The sequence below is a fragment of the Balearica regulorum genome, chromosome 4, assembly GCF_011004875.1.
Source record: "Balearica regulorum gibbericeps isolate bBalReg1 chromosome 4, bBalReg1.pri, whole genome shotgun sequence".
NCBI classification, from domain to species: domain Eukaryota; kingdom Metazoa; phylum Chordata; class Aves; order Gruiformes; family Gruidae; genus Balearica; species Balearica regulorum.
This window is the reverse complement of record NC_046187.1, coordinates 19,315,275-19,331,331: the sequence shown is the minus strand read 5'-3', so window position 1 is coordinate 19,331,331 and position 16,057 is coordinate 19,315,275. Positions and strand designations below refer to the sequence as shown.

At 42.6% G+C, this 16,057-nt stretch overlaps 1 protein-coding gene across 2 annotated transcripts in view; it reads left to right on the top strand.

Moving 5' to 3' along the window:
* Window positions 1-12,097: 12,097 nt before the first annotated feature.
* ARHGAP24 (Rho GTPase activating protein 24) overlaps window positions 12,098-16,057 on the top strand; it is a 227,768-nt gene continuing 223,808 nt past the window's right edge. Inside the window, exon 1 of one of the 2 annotated variants that reach the window (XM_075751350.1) lies at window positions 12,098-12,655. The gene's annotated coding sequence lies outside the window, so the exon portion shown is untranslated. The remainder of the gene's footprint in view (window positions 12,656-16,057) is intronic. The other variant, XM_075751355.1, reaches the window with a different exon arrangement.

Here is a 16,057-nt window from a genome sequence, read left to right as displayed (position 1 = left end):
CAGGGTGAGGAGAGGCACTTATCAGGAAAAAGAGTTAAAAAGAGGAGAAGCTTTTAAATTGTTGGGCTTGGAACTTCCTGTGAAAGGCTTGGTGGAGATGAGGCAGATGGTGCTGTTCCTCTGTCAGCCATTGTTTGCATGGCAAATGCTCCTTGCTGGTCTCCTTGTAAGTGGAGAATTTCTGGTTATTTGGTGTCACTGTACAGTCTTTCGGAACTGCTCCTCCATAAATGGAGATAAGCAGATCTCTAGCAGCAAAGATAGAGGGTCAGAAGGGACATATGAGTTTGCAGAGATGGTCAGGTGCATAAGAGACCCTGAAGAAAACCTGGTATTGAATGCCGGGAAGCCTGTTATTTCTGTTTGGTATATCATCTTGAAGCTTTAAAGAGTTCCAGTAATGGACAGTCAAGCACAACTGTTGGAAAGTTATTCCATTGGTAGTTACCCATAAAGGTAAGTATTATTCCTAATTTGAAGTCTGTAGTTATTTAGTCTCACTTTCTACCTGTTGGGATTTAGTATACATTTTTATTCACTGGTTTCTGTTCCCTGATACCTGATACAGACAGTGATGCACAGTGTGAGGCAGGAGTGAATCACTGGTAGTCTTTGTCAGATTGCTTCCTTGTTTTTCAGCATTTGTGGTGGAGTCTCAATGCTGGAATTGTGTACTGGCTTAGAAATGCTCCTGTCTACAAAGGATGAAAGGTGGCAGCTTCCCTCACAATGAGGAAAACTGCATGACCAAGGCCTTCCTGGGAGCAGCTGGTGAGGTTCTTAATTCTGGAAATACCAGGTCCAGTCTTAGTTTCTCCATTTTTGGATCTGGATGTCTGTCACAGGAGGCTTCTTCCGTAGCCCTGAAGAAGCTGGGGAGCAGTGACATGCATCACTTGCCTGTGAAGGCAACAGATAATCTCTGTATTTGTAGTATGTACTGCAACAATGAGATTAAATAAAAACCAAACCAAAACAAAAAACCCAACACGACCCATATGCCAGATTCTTTATACATGTATTTAATACGAATTTCACCAGCTCTGGTTACATTGCTTGAGGAAATAGTGGGGTCAAAAAGTGGGAGGTCTGTATGTCATCCATCCTGGATTATACTGCATAAAGTAGTAATCCCCACCACTTTGCCTTGGTGACTTGAAAGCATTACTCTGAGTACTTAAGGAAGGGAAGCATTTTTTCTTTTTGAAGTAATAGCCTTCTGTATCTCATTGTTGCAAGAAGTGACCCTTTCGTTTTGGTGGCTGCTTGCCTAGAAGAGGAGGTCATTTGCCATGACACCTTGATGAAATCTCTGAGTACACAGGTCATCAGACAAATATTAGGTTCTGGAAAATACTCATAAAACTAAATGAGGCATGTGGAGATGAGTGCAGCAGCCTTTGTTGCCCTGAAGAGGTATCCAATTTTGTTGCTTCATTTGAATATCTGGTCCCATGCAGCCTCTGCTCATGGCATCACCTCTGCTCACTGCACCTGTTTTGTGTAATGTTGGGGAAACTGTGACAGGGGCTTAAGATAGACCTCTGTGGCAAGCATAATATAGATGCTTTAAAATATTCAGATGTAAAAATCCTGTTATTGTGGGCAGGGTTCTTCTTGGGTAAAGGGTCTTGATGAAGAAGGGATTATCCATAGAGAGGTCTAGCAGGAGGAGCAGCAGATGACAATGAGATTGCAAGAGAGAAACCCAAGAGCTAGTTGAAGTTTTTTCTGTTGAAAGATTTTTATTAAGGACTTGGAAGGTATAAAATACATAGCGGAAGTACTCTGAATCAATTGAATGGTCTTGAAAACAGCTTGTATGCGGGAGAAGAATGGGAAGATGCTAGAGTGGGATAGCAGAAAGAGGTCCCTATTTATGTTTGATCAAAAGGAAGTATGCAGAGTGGCAAATGGGGCTTTTGGACTATGAAGATAAAAGCCTTATTTTGCTGTACTGTTAAATGGCTCAAGAGCTCTCTAGTATTTTGAAGTAAGTGCCACTGTTTGCGCTGGAGGATTGTCTGTCAGTCATGCCTCAGGATGCATCCGAAAGAATGGAAGAGAAAGGACTTTGGACTGCTGTGTTTTCTTTTAATATTGAATCTGTTGCTAGAACTATCTGTCACTTGAATACTTGAATCCTCTGTTGGAATTTGAAGAGCTTAATTGGGAGATCCTGAAAGCTCCCAAAGCAAATAGTGGAGCATAGTAAATGTTAAGCAGCTGCCAGTGCTTAAAAACTCAACTAGCTCTCCAGATGAAGTAGGGAGCTGTAGCTGTGTTTGTTCTAGCTCTCAGCTCTGTGCTACAGTGCAGCAAATAGTTTATGCATATCCCCAAAACCTCTGGTCATGCTTTAAGAGCTCATAGCTGACTTTCTGCAGAGCGATAGCGAGGGCTGTGTGCAATCTGTCTTCTTTAAATACATGTGATTTCATTAGTTGTTCTTGATGCCTTTCTGAATGCTGTTTTCAAAGAAAAAGGGGACAAACATAGCAGGTCAAACATAACTGGAGAAAGTCTTGTAGAAAGAGGCTATGCTACTGAGTTTGGGAAGTGATGGATATCATATTACTTAACTGTCTGCCTCCACAGTGTCCTAACATGGGGGGAAGGGAAACAGTCAATAACCAAGTCGAAGTGATGCAAAACGTTGGTGAGGCACTGAACAGTTCGTAAACACTTTTGACCTGGGTGTCGAAGTAGACTTAACTGCAGAGATACGTCTTAATATATGGCTGAAAGAAGGCCAGGCAATTAGTGATATCACTAATAAAATAAAATTTTAAAAAGCAAAATGAAAGAAAGCAACAGCAGCCTTAATAAAAGCATTTTAAGGGCGAGGGTAATAAAAATGCATTCATAACATTAACAAAAAGCTGTTGAGTGTCCTAGAAGGATTTTGAGGAAATGAACAAATATTGTCCACTGTAGATGCAAATTGGTAGTATTAATACACCTTGATATATTACTCAATGGCAGACTGACAAGGTAAGCTATTCAGAGGGGTAGGAAATGATAACATATCTGGAAATATTTGTTGAAGTAGTAACATGGTGGATGTTAACAGCCCCTGATGTAGCCTACCTGCACCTGTCCTTGAAGGAAGCAGTGATGGATATTCCAGGAATGCATTGAAATTACTGCAGTATAGATCCTCCAAGCAACATCCTGCAAGCAGATCATCTGTGGCTTTACAAAAGCTCATTGAAAGTGCCTGAGGTTCCTCTGGCATACAATGTGTTCACAGAATCACAGCATCACAGATTGGTAGGGGTTGGATGGGACCTCTGGAGATCATCTAGTCCAACACCCCTGCTAGAGCAGGATCACCTAGAGCAGGTTGCACAGGATCACGTCCAGGCGGGTTTTGAATATCTCCAGAGGAGACTCCACAACCTCTCTGGGCAACCTGTTCCAGTGCTCTGTCACTCTCAAAGTAAAGAAGTTTTTCCTTATATTGAGATGGAACTTCCTGTCTTCCAGTTTGTGCCCGTTGCCCCTTGTCCTGACCCTGGGCACCACTGAGAAGAGTCTGGCTCCACCCTCTTGACACCCACCCTTCAGATATTTGTAAGTATTGATGAGATCCCCTCTCAGTCTTCTCTCCTCCAGGCTAAACAGACCCAGCTCTCTCAGCCTTTCCTCATAGGAGAGATGCTCCAGTCCCCTCATCATCCTCATAGCCCTACGCTGGACTCTCTCCAGTAATTCCCTGTCTTTCTTGAACTGGGGAGCCCAGGACACAGTACTCCAGATATGGCCTCACTAGGGCAGAGTAGAGGGGGAGGAGAACCTCCCTTGACCTGCTGGCCACACCTTTCTTACTGCACCCCAGGATACCATTGGCCTTCTTGGCCACAAGGGCACATTGCTGGCTCATGGAGAGCTTGTTGTCCACCAGGACTCCCAGGTCCTTCTCTGCAGAGCTGCTTCCCAGCAGGTCAACCCCTAACCTGTACTGATGCTTGGGGTTATTCCTCCCCAGGTGCAGGAGCCTACACTTGCCCTTGTTGAATTTCATTAGGTTCCTCTTTGTCCAACTCCAGCCTGTCCAGGCTGAATGGCTCACTGAATGGCATCACAGCATTCTTGTTTATCAGCCACTCCTCCCAGTTTTGTATCATCAGCAAACTTGCTGAGGGTACACTCTGTTCCCTCACCCAGGTCAGTGATGAATATGTTGAGTAACACTGGACCCAGTACTGACCCCTGTGGCACCACCCCTGTTGGTGACAGTAGGTCCAGATTTCATGCAAGTATTATATATTCACAGCATCTAACCTGTGACGATTGCTATCACGACAATGTAATGAGATAAGACTAGAGAAGTTGAACCTGGAACAACATCTGTGAAAAGATGAGATTTGCATGATCTGGGAAACGGTATGCTCAGTTTGTAAGGCATTGTGCAGGTCATGATAGTAGCAGTCTTGACACAGTAAACATATTGGATGAATTCAAGGCATTTTAGTGGTCCTCTTTGATGCATTCTTTAAAATAATTCTTCACTAATACGGAACAGAGTAATTTCTTTCCACCACTCTTGCTTACTTTTGCTCACTAATGAAAGCTGACCAAGAAACGCTATATGTGGGGTTTTTTACTGCCTTATACAAGTTTTCAAAATAAAAATCTCTAATTTGTCCCTGGTAACTAAGCCTGTTGTCTCATGCAGGAGAGTGTTTTGTGGACAAATAGTGTAAGAATCGTGTTTAGTTTTTGGTCTCATTTTTTGTTGTGATCTGGTCATGTCCATCTTACCTCTGTTTCTCTTTGCATATGAGGCTTGTCACTCTTCAGAGCTGCAGCCCAACAGGTCGGGACTGCCCTTGGGGAATCTGTGTCAATGTTAAACATTCGTTCTGCTAGATTCCTCCTTTTCATGTGCCACCAGGGTAAAATACAATGCAATGGTTGTGTTCATTCTCTCAACTAAAAGATACAGATGTTTCTTAATGAAAGCTGTTTGAGACACTGAATTCCTAGCCCTCTATGCATGTTCTTCACTGATGTAACATAACAGCAACTGACTCAGAGGGTGAAGTTTTGCTGCAGATGTCAGCAGAAGTCATTCCTGTGATAGATTTGGACTTGGGGATTTTTAAATGGACATAGATTGTGCTTTGTGCAATAACTGTACCTGTACACATGCTGTAAAAGCTTTTTGTTACAAGAAAGCATAGGAAGGAGTACAATATCACCCCAAGAGGATGTTCTCTGTGGTGTTTTCATAATTGTACTCGGAGATGAGCCTTGACAGGTGAATGAGTGCCCTCTGGAGAGGGTGTGCAGACAGCTCAGTAGAAGTCATGGGGATTGTGAAATAGAGACACAGTGACACATAATTTCATTGTTGAGGGTTTTCTGAATTCTTTACCTGTTGACTTAGTGTGTTATATTCATCACATCTGATGCATTTATTCCTGCAGTCAGGTTCACTGTGGGGTGCTGATTTTTCCTTGTAAATTTACTGGTGCTTTATAGGGTGGATGTTTCTGGTTCTCCATCCAGCCTATCGAGAGTCAATGTAAACTGTAGCTCCTGTTTACTGTTGATGAGTAACATTCACTTCCTAGTGACTTGAGAAGATTGCTTGGCCCAGCGGTGAGACCCTCTGAGCTCTTATGCTTTGTTTTGGGTTTGGTTTTTTTTTCTGCTTAAGCTGGTACATTGCTTATAAAAGTGGAGTTGCTCAGAATTTGCATCTAGGAGAAGGTGAAACTATGCATTTAAACACCAGTTAGCAGGAACACAACTAGACTTAAGTTCTGCTTGCATTCTTGTGTGTATGTGTTTTAAGTGTATCACCGAAATAAATACTGACATGCAATATTTTGAGTTTGCTAATTTCAGCTAGGCCACTGCAACTGCTAAATGGACAACTGAAGAGTTTTATGTAATATATTGCAGAATATAACATAGATGTTAGTTTTTAAGGGGAAGACATATTTTTCTTTTTTTTTTAATTTTTTTTTTTTTTGCAATGTCAGTATTCCCAAGAGGGACAAGCTAAAAAGCTTGTGAATTTCAGCTTCTAGGAAGATCCTGTTCTTTGGGGGTTCTAATGTATTAAAGCCCCCACCAATATTATTTTTGCGTGGCACCAAAGACTCTGTGAAATGTCCATTGTAAAACTGGGAAGAAAACCCATGCTCTCTGTATATTTGAAGGTTTTACTCTCTATATAGAAAGGAATCGAAGCAAAACATTCTGTTCTAAACTGTCCTGTGCAAACAAGATCCAGAATTTGCTGGTTTGAGCTTTGATTTGTAATAGTAAATCAAGATTCATTGTTGGAATGGCTACATTAGAAAGGAGATTTTTATTTTTATTTTATTTTTATTCCTTCCTACCTGCTGCCATCCCTCGTAGGGATACATATGCTTGTGTTCGGTGCTTCTGACCAAAGACACAAGGCAGTTACCTTCCACCTGTCCTGTGAGTCCAAATGAAATTTGCTTTATGGGTGGGAAAGAATAGTGTGTTTATGCTAGTGAGGGCTAATTCCAAATTAACCTTGAAGCAATACTGGAAGATGTTTAGGAAATCAAAGCCAAGTGGCGTAAAATCAGATCTAATCTGAGATTCTGGCAACAGCCTGTGAAAGAGTCAAATCTTGTAGTTACCAAGCGCTTAAACAAAAACATTAAAGTTTTCTGTTGATGTACCTGATCTTGGTTGTCTTGTTTCTACATTTCTGCATTGATCCATCACACGATAAATCATCAGTATATCTACTGAAGCTCTATTCTGTATCTTCTGACACTTTTTCAGTTCTAAGGAATTAGCATAGTTTGAAGCATATATTACTTGGGTGACCATCTTTTTCTCAGTTACAACACAGTTGAATCAGCTGCCTTCTGTGTGTCCAGGATAACCTCACTTTTTGTTTTTCATAATGTTTTTAATACAACTCTAGACTCAACAATCTGAACTTGAGGGAAGTAGACCAGATAAAAATGTTTGGGCTTTTACGAGAGGATGATAAATTCTCTTCTGAATACTGACATCCAACCTAAACACTAAGTCATTCTGAGCACTTGCACAGAAGGGAAGAGGGAAATGATGTAAAACCTTTTTTTTTTTTTTAAATTAAATATTTTGGTTCTCCCATGTGACTTGTGGTATGATATACACATCTTAAGAGGAGTCCTACATTAGTCCCAGTTAGCTAGACTGGAAAACAGAACATGTAGTTAGCAATTATGTTGCTAAGTGCAACTAAAAGTTGTACATGATGTTCAGTTGCCAAGCACAGGGCTGGGAGAGGTTGTAAGGCAAGGAAAGCAGAATCTACAAACCGGCAGAGTATCTTGCTGCAGTTGAGGAAAGTGGATGTGAAAGTGGCTGGAAACCCATGGGTTTTTTTGAGACAAAATGATTCCCAGCTGGACAGCTAGATTTTGATAGATTTGAAGATACATAAATTATCCAAATATTCCTGATGAGTATAAGTTTCCTGTATGTGTACGGAAGATCTTGAACTTTCCAATTCACTTTCAGATGTGTCAGGTTTTGGCCCTGTCTCTGAGCACTTGCATGTCTGTGCTTTAGGGCTATTAGTGTAAGTAGCTTTACTGATTTGTGAAACATCTTGCAGAATCTGCCCCTATGGAAACAGTAAAGATGTAAGCGACTTTTCAAGGTGTTGTTGATTAATTCTTAGTGTGGCTTGTCCTTTTCTTGCTAGGGTCTAATGTTACAGAATAAAATTTCTTTGGTGAGCTGTGGTTGTGTTTTCTAACTTGTGGCCTTAAATTTTCCTGAAACCTGTATTCCAGTTCTTTCCTTATCGACAACTGTAAAATTGGATGCATGAAGGAAACAGTGGTGAGCCAGTACTCAAAAATATCCAATAAAAGTTGAAACAGCAGTGTTTAAAAATCCTACATCTTCCAAAATATTCCAGGCACTGGGGAGATAAGGGAGATTTCATCTGTGAGTGAGTTAAGGATAAAGTGAACTGATTTCCATGAAACTGAAAATGGGAAATGACTGTCCAGCCTGTTTTATTGCACAAAATAACCAATATAGGATGGTAAGATATTTCCTGAAATGTGTAGTGAATTCAGTACCGCCTTCTCCATCAGTATTAGCCAACAGAAACAGCAGGGGCAGCTATGCCTTCTGGGTTTAGTTACATTAAAAAAAGTGGTGTTTTTTCCTGCTTGTTTATACATTTGCCCACTTTACTCATCAGACTACAGTGATGCCCCCAGAGAAGCCCTGTTCCAAAGTCTGTGTGTGTATATTCATACACAGGCTGAAAAAGCATTTATGTTGACAGGCTGAGAGAGTTGGGATTGTTCAGCCTGGAGAAAAGAAGGCTCCGGGGAGATCTAATTGTGGCCTTTCAGTATCTGAAGGGGGCCTACAGGAAAGATGGTGAGGGACTTTTCATCAGGGAGTGTAGTGACAGGACAAGGGGTAATGGGTTTAAGCTGAAGGAGGGTCGATTTAGATTAGATGTTAGAAAGAAATTCTTTACTGTGAGGGTGGTGACCATTGGCATAGGTTGCCCAGAGAGGTTGTGGATGCCCCCTCCCTGCAAGTGTTTAAGGTCAGGTTGGATGAGGCTTTGGGCAACCTGGTCTAGTGGAGGGTGTCCCTGCGAATGGCAGGGCAGGTGGAACTAGATGATCTTTGAGGTCCCTTCCAAGCCAAACCATTCTACGATTCTATGATTCTATGAACACACAAAGGAACAGCGAGTCTCCTATATATACTCTATGAAGTCCACAAGGTGTGCAAACCCACTCTTGCTAGATCAGAAAATGCCTGCAAAATAAGTGTGACTTACTGAATTAAATATTTTTTTATTTATTTTTTTTGCTGCTTGGGTTCCTGGGCGTCAGAACTCTTCAGCATGTATCTTCAGGTGTTAACAGCTACGCAATTAACTTTAGCAGTAGATTTAAAACAAATAACCTGTTATGCCTTCTCCAGTGACCAAGTGAGAACCAGAGGCTCTGCACTGAGCAACAAAGTCAATTTGCTGCTTCCACTGGTATAACAGGCTTTAAAGGCAAGAGCCTTAGTGGTGGACTGTAAGTAGTTCAGCGGTGGTAGTAATTACAGAACCATTTCTACATAAGATAAGCAAGGGAGAGGGAACTTGGCTAAAATACTCTGTGACCCCCAAATACATGTCCCCACTTGCCAAAAAAGCACGTTTGCCTAGAAGGGCTGAATTACCTTTGGAACTGCCTGCACTTGGCCATGGGTATTCCATGCCTGAGCAGGCCTAAACTGTCTCATGCAAATGCAGATTTCATCCTTCCAATTTGTTTGATTGCTTGGTAAAGATGTGGCCTGATTTAGGCTAGGATAGAATTTTGGAAAAAAAAAAAAGTGTTTTTCTTCCAGAGGGAAAGATTCAAAATCTTAGTTCTCTGCCATGCAAAGGTCAAGTCTTTGAAGTCTTACAAATGAGCCCATAATGCTGCAAATATGAATTGTTTTATGGTCTGAAACCCAGCTTTAGAAGGGTATCAGCTAGCAAGCCATAACCACTGCAAAAAGAACAGTAGCAAAGGGCCACCAATAAGCAAACTAATGAAGGAGATCTGATTACAAAGGGTCTCTTCATTGTTATTGTTGTAATTATGTATTAGTAGCCAGACTTCAAATGTGCAGTTCTTCAAGGATGTGAGTGGTTTTGCAGCTCAGTTTTTGAAAGCACCTCCATAGTGGGCACAAGGCTGTGAGCTTTCTCCTGTGTGCGAGCAGATCTGGTGCAGGACCACGGGGTCTGCATGTACCCACTACTGCAGCCAGCAGTTCCAGTCTGCCCTGCAGCTTGCTTCCTGTGTGTCTCTGTGCTTAGGAAGTACATTGTGCTACTCTCCTTTCTCTCTGGTAGCTGGAAATTTCCCTGGGTTACTTCTCTCTTAAGAGAACTGTACAGTAACAGAACAGTAATTTCCTATAATTTAAACAAGAGGTCTTGTGTGTTAATATGGGTGTTGTTCAAATAAAGGCACAGAACTGTGGAGACAAAAGTTACAGAAGTGCCTGAGTTAAGTTTTTGTAAGTTTTTAAGTTGATTACTGTGATGCATAAAGTGAGGCTCCCATATGTACAGGCACCTCATCAGAGCAGGCATGGTCCTTGATGGTGGAAGGCTTTCCAGCCCATTAAAAAAAATGTTTTTTCTAGTATGTCATTCTGGCTGTTCTCCCTGTTAGCATGCATTTGGCAGCTAAGCAAACCAAAGGCCAGCACAGGTATCCTGCTGTGTGTGTGTTTAATTCTGTCCTCATCCTCGCCATCTGAAGTTTATGCATGTTTACTTTCTCTTCCTGAGCAGCCATGTATCTGTATAACCTATTTACTCTTTGAAAAAAAAAAAAAATTACACTAGCAAAGTGTCAGCAAGACTCAGTGGTTTCTTCAAACCGGTATGGTGGTTGGGACAAGCTGCATTTTGGTGGGGTGCAGCATGCTGTCCCTGATGCTGAGAACCTCTGTTGGCCCCATCTCTGAATTTGGCGGAGAGATGATAGGAATGGCTTTGCTCTGCCTCCTCCTTGTTTTATCTCTGTGGACTTTATTCCCAGGGACAGGAGCAGGGACGAGCCCTTGTGCTGAGTGGCTGGCTTAGTTCTCTTTTCTGGCTGGCTATCTCACTACAAGCTGGGAAGGTGAGGAAAGTGTCTTGGGCTGGCTGATGCAGGTCTCAACCTGTGCAGCATTAGTGAGAGGCACAGTTCAGAGATTTGATTCAGTATGGATAACCAGGTAGCTGAATGATTTGTTTTCTGTTAAAAGTAGAAGCTGCTCCAGTGCTGTGGTATCCCATTATCACTGCTGCAAGGTATAACATATAATGTTACAGTATGTAAATGTTCTTCAGACCTCATCTATTGAAAAACTTAGTAGATCTGAGGAATTTCTTAGAAAACCGATTGCTTTCAAAAGGCTGTAACAAATTCTTTTAGCACTCGGGATTTTTTAGTGGTGTCACATTGGGTGGAGTTGGAACCAGCAAACACAGAATTGTGAGAAATGGGTCATGGGAGGGAAGTCAGTGGGAGTGTGTCTAGGTCTGTCCAAGCTGCCCACTCATCAGATGCTAAGATTCTGGGTCATCACAAACACTTTTCCAGCATCTATAGTTTTGCCAGTTCCAGTCATTAGAGGAAGACCACATGCCTGGCATGTGTAGCTGAAAACAGGCAGAGTTTTGTTGTTAGTGGGTACAGTATGCAGAACCGTGCTTGGGCTTAAAAGTGTAATGTGCTGTTTTCAACTATTCTTATTGGTAATTCTTTTCTTATGATCTCATTGTGGTATAGTACTAGAAACTGCTTTTTGTGTCTCAATGGGGATCTGAAAGAAGAGACCAGTAACACAGAGCAATTAGGATTTTCCAAGGGAGGTTGTGTTTCCACCTAAAACCAGTACTGTGGGGTCTTCTATACTGGACTGAGATGGTAGGAAAGGAGAATGGAGGTTACATATCATTCATTGCCCTCTATGAGTATTTGGAAGAGTGCAGACTCACGCTCACTGAGTCACCCGGGACCAGATGACAGTCATGCCATTCAGAGAGGCAATGGCAGCTCCTGAAACCCAATTACAGCTGCAGTTTCCATCATAATTCCCATTCTGATCTCTGCTGTGCAACTGAGTCAGAGCTGGGCCTGCAGAGGAGGCATGCAGCGCTCCTTGTACAGGCCCCATGGAGACCTCTGTCAGGTCCACACAAGGTAAAATCCTCAGTCCTCCTTAAAACAGATCATTGTACTAATTTGCAGAGATGCAGGCTGTTGGAAGTACATGAGTCAAGACCACTGAGAGTGTGTTTAGTTGACTAAAGAAGTATCACGCAGGCAAAAACAGAAAAAGGGGGAGGGGGCGGCAAAAATCTGCATAGGGCCACAGGGTGTCTCTGTGTCAGTTGGTGGCCGTCTCCTACACGTGCAGCAGGAGAGCAGCCCCTTGCCCCGAGGGCACGATCGAGTTGCTGCTGCGTAAGGTCTGGCAGAGGCGCACGGCAGTGCCGTGAGAGATCAGAGCGCGTTGTGTCGTGCCCCTGAGAGAGCGCGGGCCCTGCTCCCTAGCACCAGCAGCGGCAAGCACGGTGAAACAGTTAACGGAGGGTCTCCAGGCGCTGTCGGGGCGGCGGGTGCCGCGTCGCTGGGATTTCCAGAGATGTCTGGGCAGGGAGCCGGATTCCTCCCCGGCGCAACAGCAGTGCCGCTGGCGCGCTCCGAGCTGCCAGCTGCCAGTGAAATCTGAAACCTGGCGCTGCGTCTGAGGGCTGGCCCTGGGAGGCCGTTCCAGCCTCTCGTACTGTATATTTACACGTTCGTACACACAGAGCCACTCTTTCTAACTTCTTGGGCTGCTCCTCGCCCGGCGGCTGGGATTTCTCGAGGACGTAGGGTGGGAGCGCGGAGCTCCCGCGCGGTGGCGGAGCCCTGCGCGTGCACCGATCGTCTGAGCGGCTGAGAGCGCGGGAAGGAAAAGAAACTTACAAGTGCAGTCAAGCCGAACCAAGCTGTCACTGTTTCCGAATTTGTCTTGAGAAGCCCCGGCATTTATGGGTGAGAATATTGACCCTGCTTGCGGAAGGTAGGAGTCCTGGTCCGGGGCAGTTTTGGAGCTCTCGCTGGATTGGGTCAGCACTGCAGCTAAAACCAGGGTAGGTAGCATCGGTGCGATTTTTATCTTGGTGACAAAACCGTGTGATCTTCGCAGGACAAAAAATTGCTGCAGACCAGGAAGTAGTGGCAGCAGCTGTCTGTGTTACGGCTGTTCTTGTCTGATGTGCGTGTGTGTGTACCGCGTAGGCATCTTCAAGTGGTGTGGTTTGCTGTTATTTCTTGACAATGTTAAATACTTCATAAAAGGATTCCTTTTTATTGGTTTCAGGGGTACAAGCAGAGTACGTATCATCAGACTACTTGTCTTAAATATAAGTAAAAGCCTTTTGTGCTTTCTGCAATCTCCATGTTAATGCTCACCTTTGGATTTGTGATGGTTGTCTTGAAATCTTCCTCCTTCTACACAAATATCTACAGCAGACTTTCAGAGATAAGGTGCTCACTGGGACGGACTTTACAGTAAGACTTTGATTGTAATCACAAGAGACATAGGGAATCTTCATTGGATTTTTAGAGTTACTGAGTGGATTTCTTTTTAAGATAAGGGAGCTATTGTCTTCTCTTTTTTCCTCCATTGGGCTTGTATGGAATATCTATCTTTCTTAGCAGTAATATGCACGTATGTTGTCAGTTTGGGGGTTTTCTTTCAGCAGAGTGGAGAGTAAAGTAATTCATGTTTGATGATGTTAGAAACATTTTTACAGCAGATGACTGGAAATAAACTGTAGCAGGTTTTTTAGATAGGTACCCTTGTCCTGTATAGGTAGAAATAAGAAACCAAATTAATTCCCTGTGTAGCACAGTGACTTATAACAGTGAATTTGTCTAACATTAATCTGAATTCTGTTTGTCTGTATTAAGAAGCATGGTTGCTGGGAGAGGGTGATAACTCTTATTAGACCAGTAGGTATTAAGATGCTGTTAGGTTAAGTTTTTCTGTTGCAGAGTAGTTCTGTATCTGGAAGGTGACAATAACTTCTCTATATTCAGGGGAAAAGGATTCCCCGTGAGCTAAGAATTAAGGGAGGCGGATTTATTAATACAAGGGGCAAAGCATCTTGTCCCAGCTAAAAATCATTTAAGTGGCATCTCATACATAGAGGTAGAGAGAAGGAGGGACAGAGAATCAAGTGCTTGTTTCCAGTCCCATGAAATTTTCATGTTGTGGCAGGTTTTGTTATTGCACAAGGCATCCTCTAGTATGTGATACAGTGACTTGTGTTAAAAATAAATGGCTTAGAACTCATGTTTCTTTGTGCATAGTGTCTAAAGTTATTTGTCTGTCTCTTCTTTGGTTGTCCTGTCTCTCAGGTGCTTTTTTCTTCTCTTGTTCTTTGCTTGACTTTCATTCTTTAATGAAATTACATAGGTGTAGTTTGGAACAGTGTGCCCACCCAAAAAAAAAAAAGCGTGCCCTACAGTAAGTAAAAAATGTAAAGCCATGTAGAAAGTTCAGCTAACAACATGATTCTGTGTGGAAGGCATGACTTCGTTGCACTGTATGGCAATGCGCTTCTGGGCACAAGTGAGAGGGAGGCTGTGGGTTATTCTTTTAAGACGTGCCTCTCCTGTGTTTGTAGGCTGGTGTGTGAAGATCGCTTTTATTAGTGGTCCTATAGCTAGGTTCGGTTTTCTGAAGATGGAGTTTAGAAAGCTAGAAATGACAATCCCTTAAAGGAAATTGCCTCACAAGAAATAGTTTGAAGTCCTGATAAGGTTATGTCTGCAGAAGTAAGTAGAATAGAAAACCCCTGTGAGGTCCATGTGCAGCTATAGAACACAGGCATTTCTCAGGAACTTTTCATCTCTTGCTGCTTGATTCAATATCTGATTTTTTTAAACACACACCATGGAAAAAAAAAGGCGTTGAAATTCATGGTGGGTAGTTTGAAGTGATTTGCATCCTATTACCTTTAGCTGTCTTCTCTACAAGCTGTTTGGTGTTTATTATGACCTGATGGCCTTTGGAAGTATGCTTTATTCCTGGAGCTATTACTGGCTTTATCTATATTGGGCAGAGGGAATGCTTGACATGATTTTTTTTTTTAAATAATCTCCTGTAACAGTGTGTGACACTATATCATACTGGGGTGGCATTTGTGTTGTAAACTGTCTTGCAGGTGAATGAACTGTATGTTAGCTTTCAGCCAGGAAGAAAAAGAAAAAGTTGTCTTCTCTTGGCATTCTAAACCAAGAAAAACACTGAAGGGGAGTATCTGGTATAGTTTTTCTTTGTTCGTTGTCTGGAACTTGGCTTTCTGTAATGTTGAGGAGTCTGGGTAAGATGAATGGCTGATATTTTTGGGCGATAAGGAAACACACAGCTTTTTATGAAACTTGTTACTCCACTGCCAGTGTTGGAGGAATAGAAACTTGAAAAGACAATAGGGGCCAAATTTCCAGCTTAGATTCTCTTCCTATACATAAGACTGCAGAAAGTGCTAGTGGTAAGGTTTGGTCTATGTTAGCTTCTATTCTTATGCTAAAAGGAAGGATTTCAAGATAGAATTTTTTTTTTATAGTTGTTGACTGCATTTATTTAGAAAACCTTGATTAAGTTGCTATTTTAATTGGGGGAGAGAAGGTGGCTCAGTTCTATAGCACTCAAAATGGTATGAAAATACCAGACATCTCAAAGATGGGTGTACTTTAGCTTCAGCAGTAGACAGCCCTGTGTTGAGACAGATAAATACATCTGCAGAGATGTAATCAAATGATGCTGAAATCCCAGCCTTACAGCAGCAGGGAGGGCACACAGCCTTTGGTGGCAGCAGTACCGTGGGAGCCAGGAGAGGCCGCCTTGCCCCAGAGGCACTGTGTGTGAGCTCCCAGAAGCAGCTGGACGGTGTTAGGAAGCAGCTCGCTTTGGTCCCCGAGCTGTCCCAACCTCAGGAGGGAAGCCAGCAGCTGATGCCTCCCAAGCCTCATGGTTTTGTCATCTTTGGTTTCCATAGGGTATGCCCACAAGCCAGCTGTGGCAGCCAGTCTGTAGGTGTCTGAGCTAGGTGTGAGGAGCTGCATGCTGAGAAACTTCTTCCTATTCTGCAGCTTCTTGTACATTTCCTGACTCTTTACTTCACCATTTTGCCAGTTACATTTGGATCGTCAAAGTGTGGATGGTAAGGACTGGAGTGAAGCTGTAAATTTATTTGTATTTAATTGATTATGAATCCAAAATGAACCGTAAGAGTCCTTGATTAGCTCCCATTATAAGCTAGATCATTTATTTTCAAAAAATTTCCTGTTTTGCTAACAGAAAGTCACTTGATAGATTCTCAATGCTCTGCAATATATTCTCTTGGTGTAATTATCATCAGTCTTAAATTATGTGCTTTACTCCTTGGTTTATCTGACTGTCTTTAACTACTAGCTTTGTTAGCTCTGGTTCTTATTAGCTCTTTGTATGTTTAATAGCCTTCTCTATCCAAACTTCTGCTCCC